The sequence below is a fragment of the Sphaerodactylus townsendi genome, linkage group LG07 (genome assembly GCF_021028975.2).
Source record: "Sphaerodactylus townsendi isolate TG3544 linkage group LG07, MPM_Stown_v2.3, whole genome shotgun sequence".
NCBI classification, from domain to species: domain Eukaryota; kingdom Metazoa; phylum Chordata; class Lepidosauria; order Squamata; family Sphaerodactylidae; genus Sphaerodactylus; species Sphaerodactylus townsendi.
The window spans coordinates 2,986,853-3,012,112 of record NC_059431.1 but is presented as its reverse complement, the minus strand read 5'-3'; the positions used below and the strand labels follow the sequence as shown (position 1 = coordinate 3,012,112).

Genomic DNA, 25,260 nt, shown 5'->3' with positions numbered 1-25,260 from the left:
CCTCGCGGGCCATTTATAATGCAAGTCCCCTCGTGGTAGACGGTGTCTTTGCTAGCGGTGGTGGAGACGTCCAGTCCCTAGATGGTCCAGCACCCCAGCCCTTTCGGTCATTTGTCTCGACTTCTGACTCCACTTCCTTTTGAAAAGCCTCCCTCGTGTTCTCCTTCTCTGTTGTGTTGTTGTCAGTGCGGGGCTTCTGCTGTTACTCTGGCTAGCTTTTCGTTGCCTGGTTTTGTGGGTTAGAGCACTTGGCACTGCCCAGTTACGTCGCCAGGGTGTGGGGGGGGGGGGGGACACAAAATGCTGGGCTGAAATCCACATTCAGGAAAGAGAGAGAGGCAGCTTTTCTTTGGAGCCGAATGGAAGCGTCTAAGTTTTGAATGTAAAATGTGCTCGGGTTCTGAGAAACAGTATCTCAGGAGGAACAGTCAGTGTCGAAACTAAAGTTGTTGCCAACCCCATAACTAGGGCAGCCCCCCTCTCTCTCGTGTGTGTGTGTGTGAGTGTGTATCTCTCTGTGTCTCTCTCACTCTCTCACAGACCGAGTTAAAGATTCATTTGGAGCTTGAAGAGTCCAGTTGCTGAAATGCCAGGTTCTTATTGTGCAGCACCTTCTGTGCTTTTGCTGCTGTGGTCAGGCATTCAGATGTTCTCATCACCCAATGACTGCAGGCAAAGCACCCAAGAGAAACCGCAAAGGATGCCCTTTTGCCTGGCTTGCTGCCCCTACTAAGCCTCTAAACTCGCTGACATCTGGCTTTTAATCTCCTTTGAAAACAGGCTTGATTATCCCTATGTTGGTTTACTCTTTAGCTCTCAACCGTTTGAAGGAAAAACTGGTTCTGGAGGGTTTTCCGGGGGGCTGTGTGGCCGTGGTCTGGTGGATCTTGTTCCCAACGTTTCACCTGCATCTGTGGCTGGCATCTTCAGAGGTGTATCACAGACAATGTACCACACTAAACTTTCCCTTCTCACTTAGACACAGTGAGAAACAGACTTCTCTCTGTGATGCACTTCTGAAGATGCCGGCCACAGATGCAGGCGAAACCTTAGGAACAAGATCCACCAGACCACGGCCACGCAGCCCCCCGGAAAACCCTCCAGAACCAGTTGAATCTGGCTGTGAAAGCCTTCGACGATACATTGAAGGAGAAACCTTCGCCCGTGGGTTGTACCTGGGAAAGCTGCTTCTGCGGGCCCATAGAATTGTGGAGTTGGAAGGGCCCATAAAGGCCATCTAGTCCCACTCCCCTGTGCAGTGCAGGGTCAGCTTAGAGCAGTGGTGGCGAACCTTTGGCACTCCAGACGTTATGGACTACAATTCCCATCAGCCCCTGCCAGCATGGCCAATTGGCTGTGCTGGCAGGGGCTGATGGGAATTGTAGTCCATCACATCTGGAGTGCCAAAGGTTCGCCACCACGGGCTTAGAGCATTCCTGACAAGTGCCAGCCACTGCTTAAAGACTGCCAGTGAGGGGGAGCTCCCCCTGCCCCCACCCCGAGGCAGCCCATTCCACGGCTGAACCACCCTCTCTGTAAACATTTCCCCCTAATATCCTGTCAGAACCTTTCAGCCCGTAATTTAAGCCATTATTGTGAGTCCTCTCCTCTGCTGTCAACAGGAACCGCTCTAAGTGACAGCCCTTCAAATACTCCGGGAGAGCGATCCTGCCCGCCTCAGCCTCCTCTTCTCCCGAACAAACACTCCCCAGCCCCTCAGCCTTTCCTCGCAGGGCTCGGCCTCCAGGCCCCCAACCCTCCTCCCGGTCGCTCTCCTCTGCGCCTGCCCCCTCCTGCCCACAGCCTTTCTGAAGGGAGGCCTCCAGAACGACCCCCAGGGCAGTTCATGGCAGGACTTTGGGTGTTACAGAATCACAGGGCTGGAAGGGGCCGGACAGGCCGACCTCCTGCTCCATGCAGGATGAGCCTAGAGGAGGGGCTCCCAAACTTCTTTAGGCTGCCGCCCGCTTGGCCCCCAGGGCACATCACGGGTGCCCCCTACCCCCCGCCCCACCTTGAGGTCTACTGCCAATTCAAAACGACCTCGAACACTGCAAACACACCTATTTATTTCACAATGAACACATGACCTAGTAAAAGTAAACCAATGTGTTGAGCCTTTGTATCCGTATGAAAGGGTTTGCCTGCCTCTCACCTCGTTTGTCTTCACAGTTTTAATGAGATGGACACGCTCAGGGCAGGGATGTCATATTCTCGACATCAGACTGCACGGGACCACGCCCTGGGCCCCCAGGCTCAGTGATGCTCAGCCTGTTTCTCTGCTTGGACAGAAGCCGGGTGGCTGCACTGAAGCCCAGCTCTGCTAAACAGGATGCTGGGAAGGCAGTAGAGTGCATGTTGGTTTTGCCCCACCGTGCAGGGTGCCGTCAGGAAGGTCTTTTTGAGAGAACCATGTAAACGGGGCACAGAAATTGAGCGTTAAAGGTGCCTTTGCTGGCTCTTTGCCTTGGCTCCCCCCACTACATAGTGAGAAACGTTCCTGCTTTTCCTTTTTGAAATCCTTGGCTTGCAAACTGCAGCGACGGGGCTCTTTGCCTTGACTCCCCCCCCCCTCCGGCCGCCCAGGCTACACAGCAAGGAGAGTGCTACTGCTGCCTTGTGTTGTCTGTTTCTGATGGATCTCACAGGACACCCCCCCCCCGCCCCCCAGGCATGATGGTGGCAGGCAGTCCAAGGTGGCTGCAGCTGAGTTTGCTTGTGTGACCCTCGTGGGCCTTTGCGCTTGTAAAGCCAGAACTTGCTCTCTGTGCGCGCTCTCTGTGTGTGTGCGTGTGCTGTGACCGCCATGTGTTGTTTCTTGGGTGCCGCTGCTTTCGGCTAACTGATTTCTCGCTCTCTTATAGTCCGGCCAGCAGTAGTAGGTTTGGTTCCTCCTGTAACGTCAGCCAGGAGAGCTCCCACCCAAGTGAGCAGAACCACTCGCACGGGAGCGCCCCCGACTCGGAGCACGAGGAGGACCTTCCGCAAGGGCTGTCATCTGTCCGTCCCCAAAAGGAGACCCTCGGATCGACCAGCGAGCAGCGGGGGCTCCGGGGGGCACGAGCTGAAGAAGAGCAGAGGGGTCCGGAGGGCGGGGAGAAGGGGAAGGAGCCGGCAGTGCTCAGCCTGCCCCCCGAGGGGGAGAGGCCGAAGGATGTTTCTCCGACACCGCTGGACAGGTAAGGGGGGGACCGAGGGAACTTTCCAGCTGACCTTTGGCTTTTTTTGACAGTATTTGCTTATTTATGGAGTGCACTCATTAGTCGCCTTCCTTCCTTACAGAGCTCAAATTGGCTTAAGGCACAGATAAAACACATAAAATAAAGTAGGTTAAAATATAAAACCGGAATTTACAACCAGTTTACAGCTGCTTTAATCAACTGGGCCTGTAAGACTGAGTTGTTCCACTGGGCCTTTGGAGTGTCCAGTCGCCGATTGAAGTGCCCCTTCCATTCCTCCGACGTGGAGTTCCTCTGCCATCTAGGGGACCCACTTCCTTGCTCTGTTTTCCCCTTCTCTGGGAGGGTTTTAATTGGGGTGTATTGCTGACGCCATCTTTGTTAATTACCGCTGTGTTTTAATTTAATCTAATTTTAATAGGGTTTTGTTTGTATATGCTATGTGAGGAAATTATGTTGTGCACCGCCCAGAGCCCTCCGGGGGTAGGGTGGTATACAAAACCCATAAACAAACAAACAAACAAACAAACAAACAAACAAACTGTGGCCCTATGTAAAACCGTCTTCAAGGGTTGCCTCAGTGCTTGGCTCATGCAGCCCTTTCTTGGCTGCTGGGAGTCACGCCGGTTGCCACTCCAGGGCCAGGAAGCCTCCCCCCCCCCCCCCGGCCAGATGGCCCATCCTCTTCTGAGCACAGAGCTGGTGCCAATGGGAGTGCGGAGGGGGGGAGTTGTGAATTTCCTGCATTGTGTGTGTGTGTGTGGGGGGAGGACTGGACCCAGCTGGCTGCCCCTTCCAAGGCTATTTCTATTATTCTAACTGCCCCCTAAAGATTGAAAGAGTGAGGGGCCAGACACACCTCCCTGGGGGCAGTTCTGTAATTGTGGGGCTGCCACTGTAAAGGCCCCCTCTCCTGTGCTCGCCAAACCAGCATCTTTGGCTTGTGGGGCAGTCTGGAGAACCTCTCCCTGCGGTCTTAGTTTTCAGGCCAGAGCACAGGGGGAAAGAGGGTCCCTCCGCCACCTTCGTCCCAAGCCACGCAGAGTGCTGCGCACCCAAAGATCGGAGAAGGCCGTGGGGTGCTCCGGGATGCCTCTCGTACAGACACCTGCCTGGGCTGTTGGGGGCCAGCCCCACCTCCTTTCCAGGCCTCGAGCCCTTCCCTGCCCTGTCTTTTTCTCCAATGCAAAGAGTGTAAAAACTTGGTCAGGATTTTCCTTTATTGATGGCAAGCATAGAAAAGTGGTTGTTCAAAGGGAAATCCCCGCTCGATCATGCGATAGTTCTAGCCCACCTAGCAGCCAAATATGCAAGCAGGCCACACTGCAAACTCTATGCTGCCTTCATTGATTTGAAGGCAGCTTTTGACACAGTTCCCAGAGGACTTCTCTGGGCCAAGCTTGCTTCTCTTGGTATTGAGGATAGACTTCTCTTCCTCATAAGGCAAATCTATTCGGGCACCAGCTGTCGAAAAGTGGTTGTCTTATATTGTCAGAACTGAGTGCATGAGGACAGGCAAAGCAATATATCCCCCGGCAGAGAGACGTCAGCCCCACCCCCACCCCAAGGACCATCACACACACACACACACACACACACACTCACACACACACACACACACACACACACACTCTCTCTCTCTCTCTCTCTCTCTCTCCTCAGATGGTGAGAACTGGGATGAAAACTCTCAGCTCTCACTCCCGTTTCTCTCTCAGGCTCAGATAAGGGCAGACTGGCATTATGGCAGAGGGAGATGAGAGATAGACATTCCCAGGGCTGCTCGGTGCTGTTAAGGGGGCGGGGGGTCCAGTGAGCATTCAGTAGAAAGATGTATGGCAGGACCCGGGCTAAGATGTTAGAGGGTCATGACAAAGAGATCCCTTTTTGGGTGCCTGATGGGCCGTTCTGTTCCTGACCGGGTTTCTCTCTCTCTCTCTGTCTTGCTCTTGCCAGTTACCCTGACGCCACCGAGCCTCCGCTGTTTGCCCCGGCGAGAGCCCGCTGGATCCGTGCGATTAACAAAGTGCGGCTGCAGTTTCAGGAGGTAGGGCCCGCCGAGGGCTGCTGTCCTTTCTCCAGTGCCTGCTGCTCCCTCTTGTCTTTGAAGGTTGGCTTTAGACTCTCTGCCAGGGAGAGTGGGGGGAACTCATGGGACAGAGGGAGGGAGGGGCCATCGGGTGCTGCAGGGGTTGGGGGGGGAGGGCAGGCTGAATGTGCCTCTGTCCTGGCCTGGCAGAATCTTTCCGGGAAATGTTGACCCCTGCCTTTGAAATGAGCATTCCTGGGCATCAGAGTGGAATCCATTTCGGCTGCTGGTGGGTGCTTTGCAGGCACTGGTGCTGTTAAACGGGGGGGGGGGGGGGGCAGAAGGCCCCCCCTCCCTCCCTGCACTGCTCACTGCTGCCTCCTGACCTCACTTTACAGACGGCTCCCGAGGGAGGCTTCCTCATGTTTGTAACAGCTTTGGGGGAGAAGAGAAGGAAGGCTTTGTTTTGAAAATGTGTTCTTGTTTTTTTGCTGGAGCACCTTGGAGGGGGGGTGTCTCCCCCCTCTGCCCCCTCCCCCGTGATGCGCACGCTCGGCTGCCTGATCAAAAGAGGCTCCCCCCCCGCGCCCCGAGCCTTTCAGCTCCTGGAGTGACCAGCCTTTTGGAGGGCTGGGTGTACTCGCAGTCAAGTGTGCCTTGGCACGGTGCCCGACGTTCTGGGCAGGAGTAAATGAAGTTTCTCACGCGGGGCAGAAAATTGTCCCTAGCCGCGCAGCGCCCCAAATGCTCCCGTCATGCTTAAATAAGTTAGTAGCCTGTTGAACCAAACGAAGAGATTCCAATCAGGCTCGGGAAATGCGTGCCTGACGGTCACCCAGGAACTGGAGGAATGCATCCGTGTGATTCTCTCGCTCTACTTTTGAAGACGGCTGAATTTGAGCAGCTGAGTGACACATTTCTGGAGAACGGAAAAGTCACACACACACACAATCACACACACACACCCAGCATCTCTTGGCCTTCCGCCTCTGTCCAAGGCGAGCGGCTGGTGTCGGGAGGCCAGTGGCCGCTGGCGGTGGGCCGGCTCCTTCCGGCGTCCTGCCTGCGGGCGGTGGGTGGGCTGTGTTTGGAGACGATTCTGCTGCTGGGGGGCTGGGGGGTGCGGGCAGGGCCAAGATGTGCCACAAGGGTGCACACGTTTTCCGCTACGCGCAGGAACTGCAGAATCAGCCTGCCAAGGTCATTCTGCTGAGCTGCTTCTGCCTTCCTGGTTCAGTCTGTGTCTTCGCACATTGCGCCAGTTTCCAAGGAGGTCTTATTGTATTGACAGCCGTAAATAGAATAACATTATGAAAGCGGTCAATTCACAGCCTCTTAAACGGCCTGACAGGCGCCTTTCTGTTGGGCAGCGGCCCCAGTCAGGAGGGTCTGTGCCAAGTCTGGGAGCTGCTGCAGAAATGCAGCGGAGGGGCAGTGGCAGACTCCTCCGACCAGCCAGGGGTGGAGAGGAACGGGACCCGGCTGGGATTTCCACCCCGAATCCAGGCTCTGGTTGGAGCTGTTTGGCCTTGACCGTAACTCCGAGGGGACGCCACGCTCTGCTCTGCAGGGGGAAGGCAGGCTGGTGCCTCTGCCGAGCGTGTGAAACCTCATGAATGGCTTTGGCATCTGCAGGAGCTGAACTGGGCTTCCATCACTGGTTGGGCGGAGATTGGGGCGAAGCCGCAAAGCGTTCTGGGGCTATGTGGGGGGGGGGAGCCCCCATCCCTTTTGGGCTGCTTCCTGCTCACTCCACACAAGATCCTCTACAGGAGGCGTGGCTTTGGAGCTGACTCCCGCCCTGGGGGGTCCTTGGGAGTCTGCATCACTTAGCGCCACTGAGAAGGTGAATGGCTGCATTTTTCAAGAGCAGGCTCGACTACCGAGGGCTCGAACTGCATGTGACGTGGGGGAGTGGGTGGGTGTGGAGGTGGGGGGGCCTTAGTTGACATTAGAGATGCATTTTGTATTCCTACTTGGAAATGGCACAGAGAAAAAGGCTTAGCGCCCCCCCCCCCATTCCAAAACTCACTCCCTTCACGGCAGCTTTCTATCCCCTAGAAAGATACTGACGCGTTGCTGCTGCGTTGCTTGCCTCCTCCCTCATAGCAGCACCTTACAGGAGGGCGGGGCTGTGTAGGTAAGGGCGAGGGCGGGGGCCGTGCAGGTAAGCAGCTACCGTTCTTCAGCTCCTGCTGTGCCTTTTGGAGGAAAACGGCGTTGTTTGGTTTTTCACATCACACTCGTTTCTGTGCGTTTTTAGAAATTTCCTGATTTTACAAACAACGTTCATCTGTTGTGGCCTTCTGGTGCAGCAATTGGTGGGAGTTTTTTAGGGACGATGTGAAACTCTGCGGTTCAGGGGACCCACCGCGAGGAGGCAGGATCTGTGGGGACGAGGAGGGGGAGGGCTGGCACCTGAGCGACTGAGCTGGGAGGCCGGCAGCACAGAGATAACCCTCATGGGGGGGGGGGGGGGGCAGGGCTCACAGAGAGCTCCCCTGCTTTGCATGCAGAGAGTCCGGGCTCAGCCCCACCACCTCCAGCTGAACAGGTCTTATGCCTGAGACCCTGGCGAGCGGCTTCCGGTCCGAGTAGGCAATGCTGACCTTGATCGACTCAGGCAGGTGCCCCCGGCCTGACTCTGTGCAAGGCGGACTCCTTTGTTCATCCATTAGCCACGTGTGTGTTCGTGTCCTGAGTACCGTGAAATCTCAGGGGATGTTTTCCCACTGAAATGACAAATAAGCGCTGCCCCCAGAGGTCAGGAGACTCCCCAGGAAGACGGGAGCTCGCAGCAAATGCCCGGAGTGGAGTCTGTCTGGAGAGAAGCTGTGCGAGCGCGACTCCAACTGTTTGTGCAAAAATGCAGCAGGCTTTGAAGGGTTGTGGGAGAAATACAGCTGTGGAAGTTTGACTTTACCCCACCAGGGAGCCTTTTTCTGCAGGTGTCAGATACGATGCTTGTTCACACTTTCCACAGTGAAAATGAACGGGAGGTGCACCGACCCCCCTTCTGTTCCGGTTGCTGCCGAGTTTCCGAACTGCAGAGAGCCGCCCTCCTTCTCGTCTGTGCCCTCCCAGCGGAGGTCGCGCTTGGGGCTTGGTGCAGCTGGGTCCGGCAGCTCCCCTGGCCAGAGTTCCCCAGGCTCCGGTTCCAGGTGGGAAACGTCCTGCCACGCGTCTGCCCAGGAAGACCCCGGAAAGGGCTCACCCGTGGGCTTGGCCTTGGTTGCCTTCATTGGTGCAGCTCTTAAGCATAAGCATTTTATTGTCCTTGTGCACGCACAACGAAAATTGACAGCAGCATTCCTCGATGCACACAATTTCAGACTCATACCCCACCTTCACTTTCCCCTTCCTCCACCCATCCCTACACAGCCCCAAACACATCAACACGAAGCCGCGGAGTTCAGCATAGCCACAGCTCTAGAGTAGAAATTTGGCCTTCCGCCAGGGGGTTTGAGTTTACAGCTATAAGGAGGTCACCGACTGGTCCAGCGCAGCAAGGGACCCCCCCTCCCCAAACAGAGAGACCGCAGCGGAGGGAAGGTTTTCTCCCGAACAAGCCACGTCTTGCTGCTGTGGGCAGTTTCCTAACTGTGTCGTCAAGCTGCTGGTTGGGTCTGCTTAGGGGGCAGCCTGGCATGTACCTGGCTGGGGGGGGGGGGTCTGCTGGTCTCTCCCCTTCTTGTGCCTCTCTAGTTGACACCCGGAAGCGGGTTTGTGTGGGGCCCTCAGAGAAAGACGTGGAGGGGGCTGCGGAAGCATAGAAGAAAAATTGATGAAAGTATCGACGGAACGGCGTGACTTTGCATTAGGAGACATTTCCTTGGTCTTGATATCTGTTTATAATATATGGATGGAAGCCGAGTCTAATTCAGCGCCCGTCTGTTGAGCAACCTGGGATGAAGGCGGAAAAGGGGGACGCTGAGCGGGGAAGGGGAAGGCGTCCTGCTTCACCCGGAAGGAAATCTGCACGATTGCAAGTGGGAAACGTTCCCACGCGCTTTCCCTGGCAGACTGGAGTTCTCTCCTCCAGGTGCCACCCCTCCTGGAGTTTCGATGCTTGGCAAAGACTGGTCTCTTCAACAGGCATTTGGCTGACTTGGGGGAGGGGTTTGAGGAGTCCCGTGCACTCCTCCCATTGTTAGGGGTGGGGACTTTTATACTGTTTTATGACTTTAGGATTGAGTTTTGTGTGGATTTTATGACTGTGTTGGAAAGGACCTTATCGCGGTTTTATTGCAACCCACCTTGAGACCTTTGTAAAGGGTGGGGATCAGATCTCCCTAAGGCTAAATCTGAAATCGAAATCACTTTCTCGACCATTTAGTTCTCAGGGTAGCTTCCAACATGGACACAGATTTAAAAATATCTTCTCTGCATTACTCATCAAAATATCCCTCATTAGAAATAGCAGCAGAAGTTTCTCTAACGATGGAGGTGAGCACACCAAGGCCCATCCCACAGTGGGACAAAGGAAATAACGGGTGGGGGGGCCCCGGGCCAAAGGCACAACGCTGCAGGGGTGACCTTCCTTCCCTCCCAGTTTGTGGGCGTGCTGATCAGCTGCCTACTTGGTTTGCTGAAGATGGAATCCATTGAAGGGTCCTTCAGGAAAAGAGAACCCGTGAAGCTGGGCTCCCAGGGAGGAATGGGGGCTTCTCTCCACGAAGGGCTGCCTGCCTCTTGACCTGCCTGTGCTCTGTGCTTCCAATGTCCTGGCAGTGCTGAATGGCAGCGGGGCCCTCGGTGCCAGCGTAGTGCAGTGGTTAAGAGCAGGTGCACAGGGCAACCTGCCTGCCTGCCTGCCTGCCTCAGGGAGCCTCCTCTGACTTCAGCCTCCCTTGGTTCCACCCACGTCATCCTCTTCAACGATGTGCGAGGAGCTGAGGGAAGCCGAAGTCAGACAAGGGGGAAGGCATCTGGTCACGTGGGGGCCCCCTAATATTGATGAGGGGGAAGGCATCTGGTCATGTGGGGCCCCCAATTTTGATGAGGGGGAAGGCATCTGGTCATGTGGGGGCCCCCAAATTTTGACGAGGGGGAAGGCATCTGGTCATGTTGGGCCCCCCAATTTTGACGAGGGGGAAGGCATCTGGTCACGTGGAGGTCCCCTAATTTTGACGAGGGGGAAGGCATCTGGTCATGTTGGGCCCCCCCAATTTTGACGAGGGGGAAGGCATCTGGTTACGTGGAGGTCCCCAATTTTGCACCTCCCACATGGCCAGATTAGTTGCACCCTAGGTCCTCAGGCAGATATGCCCCCGCATCCTTAACGTAGGTCTTCCACGTAGGCCTTCTTCCCATCGCTCCCTGGGCAAGGTGGAGCCCCGAGGCATGAGGCCTTTTTTCCTCATGTCCTGAGAGTTTGTTGTGAGTCCCTCTCACCTGGAGGCCATTTGCATCTTCCCACCCCAAAAGGCAGAGTTTACCTTCATGCCTTACGGCTGCTGGAAGCCTTTGTCCCTTTGGCACAGCTGGACTCAGTTCCGGCACCACTTTGGAGTCCCACAAGATCTTTCAAGACTCACCAGGAAATGAGCACAGCTGGGCCAGGGGGGTTCCCCACAAAAGGCAGGGCGGGGGTCTACCCACAGCTGTGCTAGCCGCTCCCCACCACCGTCAGCTCAGGCGTCAGGCCTCCGTCCAGATAGCAACAGAGCGAAAGTCATCCCGATAAAACGCACCTGAGCTGACGAAAGAGGTGGGGCCGTTCGTCATTCCGGGGCCGCTCCCTCTGGGATAATGAACTTCTCGTTAAAAGTTTAAATATTTTGTGCTCTGAGGTTCGGTATTTTTCAAATTCACTTGATAAGCCTTAATTTTAGCCTGAATCAGCCGGGAATTATTAAGACCGATAAAGCGAAAGAGTTCGGCAATGTAGGCCACGTCCTTTGATGCCACTGAGGTGTACTTTTATTCTCGCCTCTAAAATCCTCGTTACCTCTTCGCTTCATTCCAACTTCCCGAGCCCTGAACTGCAGATAAAATGGTACAGTAAGCGATTCTCTCCAAAGCCCGTGGGCGGACAAGCCGGGGAGCTGAGTCGGCAGCGGAAGGCCGCCTGCCCCCCACCCCCACCCCCCCGCACACTCGAGAATCGACCCCTTCCTAGCCTCTGAGATGCGAGGGGGCGAGAGCCGGGGGCTGACTTGGTGGGAAGTGGGCATCCAGTTCTTAAAAAGGGATCCCAGGAGGATCTGGAAGCCACAGGCTGATTGACCCGACAGTGTCGTCCTGATAGGTGGGGGGGCACTGAATTGTTCCGTATGTGGAGTTACAAGGCCTGTCGGTGAGGAGCTGGCGTGGCTTTTGCAGTGAGGAGTCCCGGCTTACAAACTTGTGGAAGTTGTTTGAGAGGGTTTCCGTGAACACTTGCTGATGGGGAGTTCCAGGCGTCGTCTACGTGGACTTTGGCAAGGTCCCTCACCAAAGGCTGCCGTTGTACCCGTGTTTCCCCGAAAATAAGACCGGGTCTTGTATTAATTTTTGCTCCAAAAGATGCGTTAGGGCTCATTTTCAAGGGATGTCTTGTTTTTCCCCATGATTTTGCCCCCCCCCCCCCCATATGACCAGATCGGCTGTGCCAGGGAATCTGTAACCAGGGCTTATTTTTCAAGCATCCTCCAAAAATCCTGAAAAATCATGCTAGGGCTTATTTTTGGGGTAGGTCTTATTTTGGGGGGAACAGGGTAGGAGAAATGTGCTGAGGGCGAGGTGAGGGCCTCAGAACCCTTCACTTGGCCCCCACAGGGTGGTGTGCCAGAGATTCTGGGGTGATTCTGCCCTGGGCCCCAGAGCTGCTGAGATCGCCGTGACAGCAGCAGGGTCCTGCCCGTTCTTTTTAATTTGATCTGACACGAGCAGCGTCCTTCCACGCTCGCAGGGAATGCCCAATTGGTCACAATAATGGAAAGCCACGGGGGCTGTGAGGAGTCCCAAGCGATTCCCTCCAGACTGGGAGGAGGGGCAGCAATGGGGCAAAGGCAGACGGGGGTGGATAATGGAAGGTGCCAGCCAGTCTGACACTTCACGGATGCTTGAGGACTGTCTTGGAAAAGAGGTGCTGGAACCACGATGGGCAGTTTGGTGAAGACGGTGCCCTGGTCCACGATAGAAGCGCAAAAGCTCAGCTCTGCACCAGGGATCAGAAAGCAGGCCGTATTGTAATGCCCCCATATAAATCTATGGGGCGGCCCCATTGGGAATGCCACGTGCGGCTCTTGTTTCCCTGCTCCAAGGCAATATTGTGGCGCTGGGAAAGGAGCCGAAAAGGGCAGCCACGAGGGAAGGAGTCTGGCACTTGTCAGCTTAGAAAGAAGACTGTGGGGGTGGCACGGGAGGGAGGTTGAGCCTCTTATGCCCAGCGTGGAGGAAGGGCTGGGTCCGCCCACCCGTCCCCAAATACTGGAACTTGGGGGCACTCAGCGGGCTGAGGATGCACAAACAAGAGGCTGCTGCTTCAGTGCCACGCGTGGGGAGCGTGTGGAAGGGGCCACTGACTTCAGGGGGCTTCAGAGGGTTCGTGGGGGAGAGTTCCACCCGAGGCTGTCAGTTCTGGCAGTTCATGTAAAGAGGTAGGAGACCCCTCATGCCAGTTGCTGGGGTAGCAGCAGCAGGGCCCCGCTTTGCCCCCCCCCCCGGCCTCTCTCTGCTGGGGTCTTCTGGGACCCGTGGTCAGCTACTGTGGGGGGAGGAGGGCAGAGAGCTGCCACTGGTTTCTCTCAGCTGGGCTCTCATTTTGTGTGCAGGAGGGGCCAGCGCAAGTAAAGGCAGCAAGATGTCTCGGGGGGGGGGGGAGGTCTGTGCCGTGTGAGGAACTCCCTGGGAGAGCCACGCAGGGTTGAGTTATAGTTGGGCTCAATATTTGTCCGTCCCTGTGTCGTCAGATGCCTTTCGGCTCTCAGCCCCTCGTCCCCAAGGTTTGTTGCCGTCGCCATGTCCATGACGGTGCCCTTGGCCAAAACCGTGGGTCGGTGGGTGGGGGTGTTCAAGAGCCTGTGCGTGGGTCCCGTCCCTCCAACCCAAACGTGGTTTCTGTGCTCAAGTTCCTGAACTGTATTGACATGTTGGCAGCTAATGCCCCAGTGGGTGGGGAGCAAGCGGGTGATCACAGAGTCTGAATGGAAGCGGGGCTGGCGATAGGCTGGTGGTTTTTTTGCCATTATGCAATTGCAATTAGCCCCAGCCCTGAGCCCAGCCTCCCTTCCCCTCCCCTCCCCTTCCCCCTCCCTCTTGGAGGCTCGTGGGAGCTGCTGGCTGGGAAGGATGCTGCTATTAGAGAGCGCTCCGCTCTCCCCGCTGCGCGATGGATGTGTCAGCAGCAGCGGAGCCGGCTCTGCCGCCGCCTGCGTCCCTCGCTTCTCCTCCCGCCAGTGGGCTGCCTTTTTTTGTCTGACTGGCTCCGTCCGCTATTTTTTCTGAGGGGGGGGGATGTCCCTGAATGGGTAGAAACCTGAAAGAATTATTCCCTGCTTTGGAGGTCTGGGATCAGCGGGGGAGAGGGAGGCAGGGGGCTCCCAGCGGCAGTGGTCCAGCGAGAAGGAAGAGGGGCGCTAGCAGGGTCCCCATGGGGGCTTCTTTGGCTTCCCGGGCAGTCTGCCGAAGAGGCGGGTGAAGATGAGCTGCTGCCTGCCCTGCAGAAGGACCACGGATGCCCCAAGGAGACCCGGCGGAGCCGCTCTTCCCTCCTCCTCCTCCTCCTGGCTCAGCTTCCTCCCTTCCTCCGTGGATTTCTGGGCATCTCAGCGTTTCCAGCAGCATCCTCAACTTTATGCCTGCTGCCGAGGGAGGACTTTGGGGCTGAGGGCTGCCCCTGCCTTTCCCTGGGGGGCCGCTGGAAGGCTGCCTTGGGGGGTGGGGTCAGATCTTTGTTTCCAGCTCCTCTTTGATTTCCCCAAGTTCCCCTTTAGTTTGAATTGGTGTTTTCGTGCGTTTTTCCCCTGAAAGCTGCAAGGTAAGTTCTAATCACACACCTGGTGCTGAAGTCTGTTTCGACGAGCATGGGTGGGAGGGGGGGATCTGGGGGTGGGTGGCAGCAATGGGGGGGGCAAGGGGGCTCTGGGCTGAGCCTGCCGGCCTGCTCTGGGGGCTTGAGTGTCTGCCGATCATTTCAGCTGGAATTTAGCATCCTCAGCATTTAGACTGACGGTTGAGATTTCCTCTCGGTGGGCCTGTCGCTTGGGAGTCTGTTGGGTTCTTTTTTTCTTTGAGCAACTTACTCACCTGCCGAGCCAAAGAGGTTGCCTTTAAAGCCGACAGTGTTCCTCCTCCTCCTTCTGCTGCTGCTGCTGTCTGTGGGTTGGGGGTCAGACCACGAAGGGCTCTTGCAGGTTTTTGGGACAGGAAATCAGGGGTCTTTCCTGGCGCAGACTCTCCCTGCTGGGCAAGGGGCCGCTGGCCTCCCCAGCCCTTCAGATGAGCAGTGAGACGCGGGGGTTGCCTGTTGTCGCCCGGTGGGTGGGTGGGTGGGTGGAAAGAATGGCCAGCGGGGGCTGAGGGGGTGGGCAGGAGTCACAGCTCAGCCAGCGATCTGAGTGGGCCGTTGGGCCGAGGGTTGTCTGGTCTCTTTCCCATCTTGGTCACTCGCGTGGGACTCCCCCTTCCCTTCCCTTGCCAGGATGGAGCAGGTGTCCTTCAGGAGGATCGCTTCCCGGAGGCTTTGAGAAAGGTGTGTGTTCTCCCGGGCTGCTCCTGGCCACCCCCTGCCAGGGAAGGGCCGTGCTTGGGACATGACTTGCTGTTCGGTGCCTGCCCCTGTTAGCCGGCTGGCCGGCCGGTCATCTGTCCTTGTCTGTCCCAGCTCCTCAGCAAGGTGAGAGTCGCGTCTCTCCTCTTCTGCTGACTGTTTGGCAGCACAGGCTGAAACATCAGAGCCACGGAATCGTGGCAGGCTATCGGCGTGCCGTTCACTCCGGTGTCTCCCAGAGTTGCTCACCTGCTATTCAGGGGCAGCCTTTCCTTGGCAGAAAGCTCCGGGCTCTGTATTTGGCCGGCCTGGGACTTGGAGGCCTCTCGTTCCAGGGAGAGTCGGGGTTTTTTTGGACTCGGGCAGTAGAGCAACCCGGCACCAGCAGTTCCTCAGTAAGTTCAAAGACTGAAACCCTGGTGGGAAAGGCGGGGAAGAGAGAGGGAGAAAAAGGGATCGAAGAACGGGTTCTCAGAACCTGAATCTGCCAGGAAGGAGCGACTCAACCCGGGGCAGGATTCTGCCAGAATAAGTTCCCGTTGGCTGCCCTACAGAAAAGCTACGTGAAGGCCACCAACTCCTGCTTCCTTTAAAACACAGGTGTCAAACTGTCAAAGGTGTCATGCTGGCAGGGGATGATGGGAACTGTAGTCCATAACCTCTGGAGGGCCGCGAGTTTGACACCCATGCTTTAAAAGGTGCCCAGACATGAAGCTGCCCTGAACTGGATCCGTGCCGTGGGGGACTGGTGACCGGGGGATCCCAAGCAGGTACCCCCTGACTCAGCCACAGCCCCTCCCCAGCAAGACGTTCTGCTTCTCCAGCCATGCCACAAAGCAGAAGCGTCCCAGGGCTTCCCCAGGGCTGCAGCTCCTAGAAGATGGACGCCTTGGCTAACATAACACATATTTCAGTTTCAGTGGAAGCGGTCAACCAGTTTGGTTGCCACAAGCAGAGTGGAAAATAGCCATTTTGAACCCTCCAGGAGTGCTCAGTTCCCTCCAGGACCATCCAGTCCAAGAGGCTGCATCGCAGCGACGGCGTTTGCAGGCCTCGCTTGAAACTGTTCAGTCCTTGGTGGCTATAAAAGGGGCCGTGCAAAAATCCCCAGAAAGTGTCAGGCTGCGTGGAGCCGAGGGCTGCCATAGCAACCTTTTCAGCCGTGAGTTTGGCTCGTGTTGGAGCCGGGCCTTTCCGAGCAGAGCGAAGACGATGCAGGAATCAGACATTTGGGGGATCAGACGTTGACCCAAAGATCCTGCGCAGCCGTCTGTCCTCAGCAGCAGGTGGGCAGTTTGGCCTCGGGGGGAGCAGCTCACAGACACTTGCTCCCCCCCAGGATTTGATAGCATTACGGTATACTGCTCCTGAGCATGTAGGTCTCACTTAGCTGCTGCTCTGTCTGTTCACTCATTGTTTATGTCAGCAGGGAATTGCTCAGGAGGGCCCTTTGATAAAGGGATCAGGGTGGCCTGGGAATCTCCGGGCAGTCTTCGGTGCGCTGCTTTTTGTGACGATTGTCCAGCTGTGTTGCCTGGCTCTGTTTCGTAGTCCTCCCTTATTGCATTTCCGCTGTGGGTGTGGATGACGACGGCTTCTAGCCGGAAGCAGCGGCCCTGCACACTTGACGGTGCTTTGAGGGCAGGACCGTGAGCCGCCACTGGGACTTGGGCCCCGTGCTCAGAATTAGGGAAGAAAACGGCACAGATGGAAACCTGCCTCAGGCACGACACACCCGAAAGTAGTGCATATAATACATACGCCAGTAGGATACAACCCTGTTGCAGCATGTAAGGAACCTCCTGAGGTGTCCATGTTACAATTCTAATCAACAATATCATCTATTATTATTATTATTATTATTTAATTTTGTTTAATATCACAGCTACCAGTTCATTGGCTGAGTGTTGGTCTTTCATTACAGTTTGAGGCCGAGGCCGAGGATGTCCTAAGGCAGAGGTGTCAAACTCATGGCCCTCCAGATGTTACGGACTACAGTTCCCATCATCCCCTGCCAGCATTATGCTGGCAGGGGATGATGGGAGCTGTAGTCCATAATATCTGGAGGGCCGCAAGTTTGACACCTGTGTTCTAAGGCATGGCTGCAGCATTTGTGCGGATCCCAGCTGGGCTGCCTTCTGAATCTGACAGATGTTAATTCTATCGATTTGAAGGTGTTTCAGGTGCTGCCCCAGCGTCTTCGGAATGGCACCCAGGGTGCTGATGACCACTGGGGTGACCTCAGCTGGTTTGTGCCACAATCGCTTGATCTTGATCTTCAAATCAGGATAATTAGTGACGTTCTCGTGTTCTTTTTCAACAACTCTGCTGTCACCGGGTACTGCTATGTCGACGATGGTCACTTTCTTGCCCTTGATCATGGTGATGTCCAGTGTGTCGTGTGCCAACACGGTGTCCATTTGGATCTGAAAGTCCCACAAGACCTTGACCTTCTCATTTTCAGTGACTTTCTCCAGATGATGTTCCCACCAGTTTTTAGCTGTCCTGATGTCGTGATTCTTGCATAAATTCCAGTGGATCACCTTGGCCACTGAGTTGTGCCTCTGTTTGTACTCAGTCTGGACAGCCTTTTTGCAGCTGCTGAGGATGTGATCTACAGTTTTGTCGGTTTCCTTTAACAACCTCCACTTCGCATCATCTGAGGGTTTCCCAGTTCTGGCCTTGATCGCATCTGTTCGAATGGCTTTCTCTTGAGCAGCTAAAACCAGGGATCCAATTCCCTTTTTCAGTGTTCCAGTTCTTGACCACAGCCAGGTCTTTTCATTGTCCACCTTGTCCTTGATCTTCTCCAGAAATTGGCCGTGCAGAGCTTTGTTGTGCCAGCTTTCAGTCCGTATTTTAATCACATTTTTTCTATTTTACTGTTTGGTTCTCTGGGTTTTCAGTACATTTCTGTTGTTCATTTCAATCAGTGCCTGTTCTTCATTCATTGGCCGTTTCTCCTCCTTCACTGTTTGCTTTACTTGCAGGAACCCTTTGTTGTGAGATCTCTGGGGCAGGCATAGTCTGTTGGCATCACTGCATGGGTGTAGGGCGCAGTGTACTGCCGTGAGCTTCCCAGCTGTTCTGCCCAATGCATTCACATCTGCCTGTGTTCAGTCTATGATTCCGGTGGTGGACCCGCTGATGGGTATGACCCAGGTGTTGATGGCCTTGATGGTATTCCCACCATTTAATTTGGATTTCAACATTTTCTTGACCCGCTGGGTGTATTCTCTGCTGGCCACAGTCTTCACTTGCCCGTACTTGATGTTACCCGCCTGCAAAATGCCCTGATCTGGAGGATGAAGTTGGTCCAGCGTGTGACAGTGTGACTGCTCACAGGTAGTTTGCTGCAGGACCACATCCCTCCTGTGTTGCGCCGCCTGCACTGGCTCCCGATGGAACACCAGATCGTTTTCAAGGTGTTGGTATTAACCTTTAAGGTACTTTGCAGCCTGGGGCCCTCATGCCTCAGGGACCGTCTGTCCCCCTAAGTCCCCACTCGGCCTCTGCTTTCTGCAGGGGCCAGTCTACTGGTGGTCCCGGGCCCCTCCATGATACGGCTGGCCTCCACCTGGGCCAGGGCCTGGTGGAACTCTCTGCCACCATCTGCCCGTGCCCTGCGGGACCTCGAACAGTTCTGCAGGGCTTGCAAAATGGAATTATTCCGCCGGGCTTTGGGGGGGGGGGTGTTAGCTGTGAAAGTGCCGTCCCTTACATTCCATCTGGTGGGCGAATTTGTGACATCTGATGCTGTTCCACCTTGTCTTCCCTCTTTGACACAAATAGGATTGCCATCTTGCCATCTAATTTTATACTGTTTTTGTACTGTGTTTGTTACTTTATTAATTTTAAGTGGTTTTATCTTGTATTGGGTTTTATCTTGTTGTGTTTATATGCTGTAAACCGTCCAGAGCCCTTCAAACAAACAAACAAACAAATAAATAAGATGCCCAGGTATTTATAGGCTTCCTTTTGGTTGCAGTTGGCTAGTTGGCCACGAGGCCTTTCTGTGCTGCTGCCCTCCGTGCTCTTGCCCCTCTTTATTGCCACCCTTTTCCGGGCCAAACTCCATCGAAATGTCTGTGCTGAATATTTGGGCTGTGTTTACTAGTGACTGGATTTCTGTGTCTGATTTCCCGAACAGCTTCAAATCATCCATTGACAGCAAATGTGAGATTTTTTTCTGAGTCTTTGGCTGTTTAATATCCCAAATTTGTTTTCTTTAAAATCTCTGTTAGTTGGATCGTGGTGATGATAAACAGTCAGGGCGACAGGGGGAAATTCCTCGCTTGATGTTCACCGTTCCGTAGTCTTCATTTCCGACTCTTCTCCACTGTCTCATCACTTCTTCAGTGAATGCTTGTATGTTTTTGCTGACACCAATTGATCATTATTATTATTATTGACTTCCTGTGTTCCTATAGTATAATTCTGATTGGCAGTATAATCTAGTATGATTATGACACCACCCATCCCTTCTGTGGCTCTCATTACATTTCTGCATTGCCCTTCCCTTCTGGGGCTCCAATCTGTCGTATAATGGCTGCACAGAAGTTCATTATAGAAATGTCCCCGTGACCGTTTCCGTTTTGCACATCCGATGGCGTGATAGACCCCTCCGGCAGGGAGCTCTGAGAGGGAGGAGCCGCTGCACCTGTCGCCTTGGCCTTCCCAGGGGTCCATGGTGGTCATCAGTACTTCCACTGGCGATGAACTTCAGAGTTTCCACAACTTACTCATTTGTCTGGCCTCATTCTGTGGCCCACCAACTTCATCGGACGCCCCTGAATTCTCGTTTTATGGAGAACAAGAAAAACACCCCCTGCCTGCTTTCTTTGCCCCGTGCCGCCTTTTATTCACCCCTCTCATCTCTCCCCTGGGCTGTCGTTTTTCTGAACGGTGACGTCCCAGCCCTTTTGCCTGTCCTCACAAGGAAGGAGCTTCAAACTCTTTATCCTCTTAGCTGTCCTCTCCTGTACTTTCTGTAGCTCTGTGGGGGTTTTTTCTCTCTGAGATCCAGCAACTGGAACGGCACACAGTGTACCAAACAAGGCCACGGTGTGGATGCCACGATACTGGCCATTTTATTTTCAATCCCTTTCCTATTAATTCCCAGCATGGACTTGGCCTTTCTCTGTGCTCCTGCACACGGAGTCGACATTTTCCCGTCGCTGTCTGCAGCAACCGCAAGATCTTTCCCTTTGAATCTCGGTCAGTTCAGCCCCTGCCAGCATGTGTTCAGACTTGAGGAGGAAAAGAGGCTCTCCGCAGGGGCCTTCTATTCAACACGTTGCTTGTGCAGAGGATGGGGTAGGCTGGCCGAGTGGAGCACTTCCCACAGTACGCCTCGCTAGCCCTTTGTGGCTATCCGGGGCGATTGCTGACTCCCCCGTGTCTGCGTGGTCAGCCAACACAACCTCTTGGGAGATCAGCCTGTACACCAAGCTAATTCTGACAAGGAGGTTGAGGAAGATGAAGAGAACTGCTCTTCATTCAAGAGCTGCATTTGAATCTAGCAGCCGCTTAAGAGACCAACAAGATTTTGGGAGTGTAATCTTCGGACAGCCAGTCCTGCCTTGGTCAGGGACAAAGGGAGCATTAACTCGCCAAAGCTTATGTCCCAAATATGTGGTTGATCTTTAAGGTGCTCCTGGACTCAGGTAGCTGTCCTGCTTCAGATCAACACAGCTGCCCTCGGAAACTGTCTTCACCCAGAGTTTCACCCCAAGCTTCCAGCTTTGTTGATTGTGTATTGAAACACAGCTGCAAACTGTTCTTGGCAGGAAAGACAGAGCTGGGGAATCCAGGGCAGATTCAGGGTACTTCAGAGCTGACGTGCATTCATGGCTGTGCCCAAAGTCAGGCAAGGGTCTATCACCTGACACCTGGCTAGGAAGGATCAGAGGCTGCTAAAATGGTCCCGTTCAAGCAAGAGGGAGGTGGGAGGTGGGAGGACCCCCTTCTTGAGGCAGACAGTAAATTCTCTGGACACGGAAGGAGCTCTGATCTGTGGCTTCTGCCCAGGAAACTGCTTGGCACGCCGGACAAAGGTTTTACCCAGGGACTCCCCCTTATCCGTGGGGTGAGCAGCAAGGCAGAGAAATCCCCACCATGAGAACTAAGGTAGTGCTGGACTCCTGCTACCGAGAAACACCAGCCTGTCCTTTGTAAGCTTCAGTTACGATAAGTCAGTGATGGCAAACCTTTTTGAGACCGAGTGCCCAAATTGCAACCCAAAACCCACTTATTTATCGCAAAGTGCCAACAAGGCAATTTAACTTGAATACTGAGGTTTTCGTTTAGAAAAAACGGTTGGCTCCGAGGCACGTTACTTGGGAGTAAGCTTGGTGAAGCAACTGTGCAATGCTTTGAACAGGTGAATCACGACCCTAGGAGGGTTTACTCAGAAGCAAGCCCCATTGCCAGCACCCAAACTTACTCCCAGGTAAAGGATCGTGCTTTAGTTTTTCGCATGAAAATCAGTGGGACTTAAAAGCGCTTAACAGGGTTACCTGCACTGCTTCCCCAAAACTAGGTCTTAGGTTTAATGCTAATAATCAAGCCCAGTGGCTCAGGCCAACCTAGATGTGTGCGTGTGTGTGTGTGTGTGGGGGGGGGACGACTCTGTTTGTGCGTGCCCACAGAGAGGGCTCTGAGTGCCACCTCTGGCACCCGTGCCATAGGTTTGCCACCTATGCGATAAGTACTGAGTTCAGGGAAAGGGGACCGCTTGTGTTCACTTTTTCTTTGAACCTTTCTCAGCCCGAATGCTCGGACATGCCACATTTCAGTTTATTCATGAAAACTCCTTGCATTTTGAATGTTCTAAGCCATTTTCTGGAAACCCAGGGTGACCACTTGGTCTTGGAGTTTGTCATTCCTGGGACAGGCTCGCTTGAAATCGCAAAGTTGCAATAACCGGCCCCCCAAGCTGCCGTGTAGGAGCGTAATAGGAGGGGCAGCCAGTAGGTGGAGCCTCTGTCTAAATGGCAGGTTTTAGCAGGAGATACTCTCAGAGTTCTGTATGGCAGCAGTTGTTATCCAGTATTCTTGACACCTGGGGAGGGGGGGTGGGGGGTGGGGGGGCATCCCAGTGCAGACTGGGTGTGGCTGTGGGATTTTCTGACCTCCTGAGAACTGACCTGATGGAGCAGGAGGGGTTTGGGGAGTCCACCCTTCAGAGGAGGTTTTGGTGGCGTCCTTTGGGGACTCTGCAATGCCTGACCTTGAGCACGTTGGCCTTTGGGGATTGGTGTTGGGTTGGTGTTAGGGGGGTGGTGTGTGTGTGTGTGTGTATATATAAGATATACACAGCAGTGGCGTAGGAGGTTAAGAGCTTGTGTATCTAATCTGGAGGAACCGGGTTTGATTCCCAGCTCTGCCGCCTGAGCTGTGGAGGCTGATCTGGTGAACCAGTTTAGCCTGTGCACTCCCACACACGCCAGCTGGGTGACCTTGGGCTAGTCACAGCTTTTCGGAGCTCTCTCAGCCCCACCTACCTCACAGGTGTTTGTTGTGAGGGGGGAAGGGCAAGGAGATTGTCAGCCCCTTTGAGTCTCCTGCAGGAGAGAAAGGGGGGATATAAATCCAAACTCCTCCTCCTCTTCTTCTTCTTCTTCTTGTTCTTGTTCTTGTTCTTCTTCTTCTTCTTCTTCTTCTTCTTCTTCTTCATCTTCTTCTTCTTCTTCTTCATCTTCTTCTTCTTCTTCTTGTTCTTCTTGTTCTTGTTCTTGTTCTTGTTCTTCTTGTTCTTCTTCTTCTTGTTCTTCTTGTTCTTGTTCTTGTTCTTGTTCTTCTTGTTCTTCTTCTTCTTGTTCTTCTTCTTCTTCTTCTTCTTCTCTTCTTCTTCTTCTTCTTCTTCTTCTTCTTCTTCTTCTTCTTCTTCTTCTTCTTCTTCTTCTTCTTCTTCTTCTTCTTCTTCTTCTTCTTCTTCTTCTTCTTCTTCTTCTTCTTCTTCTTCTTCTTCTTCTTCTTCTTCTTCTTCTTCTAATAGCTGCCCAGCAGAGCTTCTAGTGGAAGCTCTGTCGAGCGAAAAAGCCTCCCCGCCCCGTTCCTGTGAGCCATCATTTCTGGTATCCGCAGTTGTCCAGCAGACTGTGGAGCTGCAGTCGTCTCCCTCGGCCCTCCCAGGCTCCCTGGTGGAAGGCAAGCATGAGGGGGCCAGCCCCGAGGCCTGGACCGTCATCTGGGGCAAAGCCGCTCTGACCTGGTGCACCTCTCTGGCCTCTGCTCTCCTTGGGGCAGCCGGGCTTCCTGTTCTGGAGGGCTGGAAATGGGTTGCTGTCCGCTCAGAGGGGCTGAAGCCACCATGCTGTCGTTGGAGTGCCTTGAAAAGAAAGAAGGCCTGGGCAGCCACTCCTCCCGCCCACGGAAGAAGTTGTGCAGCCGCCGCCGTGGGGGGCTGGCTGGGTCGGTTGGTCGCAGCCGCTCAGTAGCAGTAAGCCCTTTGCAAAGCCCTCTTCTTCCAAAATGCAGCAGAGGGGTCTAAAACGGCTGGGGGCATATTTGTATTGTGGGGGAAATCAGCCAGAACTCCCAAAGAGATGCTCCTGGCCCCCTGGGGAATTGCTCTGGGATGCTAAATTCCACCTTGTTGGTTGGCCTGGTCTGTTCTGTTCTGAATGTCGCTGAATGTGCAGCCATTGCCTTGTGCTGTGTGGGGGGACGTGTAGCCCTGGAGGAAGGCCCCACATTATGTGACGTGCTATTGTGTCGTTTTGTGTGGTGAGCTGTCAGGAGCACCTCCGCTGGGGTGAGAGGAAGGCAGCATAGAAATTAACTACAGCAATAGATATTTATTATGGTCATGAGATCAGAGATTTTTCAATTGTAGCAGATAAAGTTCAAACTGAAAAAGTTGCATTATAAATCTGGTATTAAAGTACATACCAAACGTTGAATATAAGATCAATACTCCACCACAACTATGAACAGAGTGTAGCGTCCTCAATTAATCTACGATTTCCTCCTCTGACTATAATGTCTTTGGTCCTCCTTCTTGCTTATCAGAGCATTCCACTTTTTAACAGCCACATAACAGAATTTGTACTGTCACAAATATTACACCCGTGCGTACTCTAATAGATGCGTACTCTAATTGTTTGCTGTAATAGAAGAAGAGCCATTCAAGTGAAATTTGAATTCAGTTTGGAAACCAGCTAGGTGAATTTTTACAATGAAAAATGTTGTATTATTATTTATATGAAAATTTAGGTTTAATGTTGAATAATATGAATGTTTTATTTTTTATATAGTGTAAGAAAAAACAGTTGTGCTCCTAGAGGAGTAAGGAAAAAGAATACTTTGTACAACAATTGTAAGTGTATTGGGAGGGTTTTTTTAGGGTTTTGTTTAATTATATGAAAATGAAAGGATTAGATAGACTTTTATTTATTGACATTTGTATTTGTACATTTCAGATTGGCTTGACAAAGGACTGCCGAAATAAAAACCTAATCTAGAGGTTTTATAGCCATACCTGACGGTGTACTGACTTACAAAAAATTTTCTTGTATATTTATGATTGTAAAGATAATGTTGGAAAATGATACTCACCCTGAGGGTTAGATGCATATAGATGTAATATTTGTGACAGTACCTGTTGTACACCTGCCTTGATTATTATGGTGGACATAACAGAATTTGGCTGCAGTAAGTTACTGGAGAGAAATCAGTCACATGAGTAGGCTCAGGAGGCGTGTGGCATCCCTGCATTAGCTTTGAGGATGGTCTGGAAGCAGAAGGGAGGTCCCACTGCAGAGGGCACAAGGACCGGTGGGATACTAAAAGGCAGACGTGGGGCCACGTGGGATGACTTGCAGGACTTTGCAGGTGACAGGGAGGAAGGCATCTGGTCTCTGTTTGCACCAGGGATGGGCAGCCAGAGGCTGTGGGTGGGACCGGGCCTGCAAAGCCGTTTAAAATCGGGCCTGAAACAGTCATGCCCCGTTTCCTTTGCTGAAGCCCACACTGCCAGGCTGCGCTCCGCCTCTTTCAGCACCAGAAGTTTTAAATTAGCCTCTTTGAGCTGCAGAAGTTTTAAATGAAAACAGTGATTTGATCAGAGAGGCCGGTCCGGTGGCCGTTTGGGCAGCACCCCTGCGGAGTGTCAGCCGTGCTCAGTGTGTGTACCTGTTTTTTTTAGGTTGCAGCTCCAGAGTGAAAAAGAACAAGAATCTCTGGTGTGGGGAGGCGGGGCGGGGAGGTGGGGAGCTTGTCTTTCTTATTGGAAGAGTCAGGTGGGCATTTCCGGGGTGGGCCAGGCTGCTTCGTCCCAGGGTTGGAGTGTCCAGAGGTTGAGCCGCTGTAACAAAGAGCAGATTTGTTCTCCTGCTCGGCTGCCGCCTTGTCTCTTA

At 53.7% G+C, this 25,260-nt stretch overlaps 1 protein-coding gene across 1 annotated transcript in view; it reads left to right on the top strand.

The window, feature by feature from the left end:
• Positions 1-13,507: 13,507 nt before the first annotated feature.
• Positions 13,508-25,260, top strand: part of LOC125436381 (protein unc-13 homolog B-like) — a 102,121-nt gene continuing 90,368 nt past the window's right edge. Inside the window, exon 1 of the mRNA XM_048503317.1 lies at positions 13,508-14,167. The gene's annotated coding sequence lies outside the window, so the exon portion shown is untranslated. The remainder of the gene's footprint in view (positions 14,168-25,260) is intronic.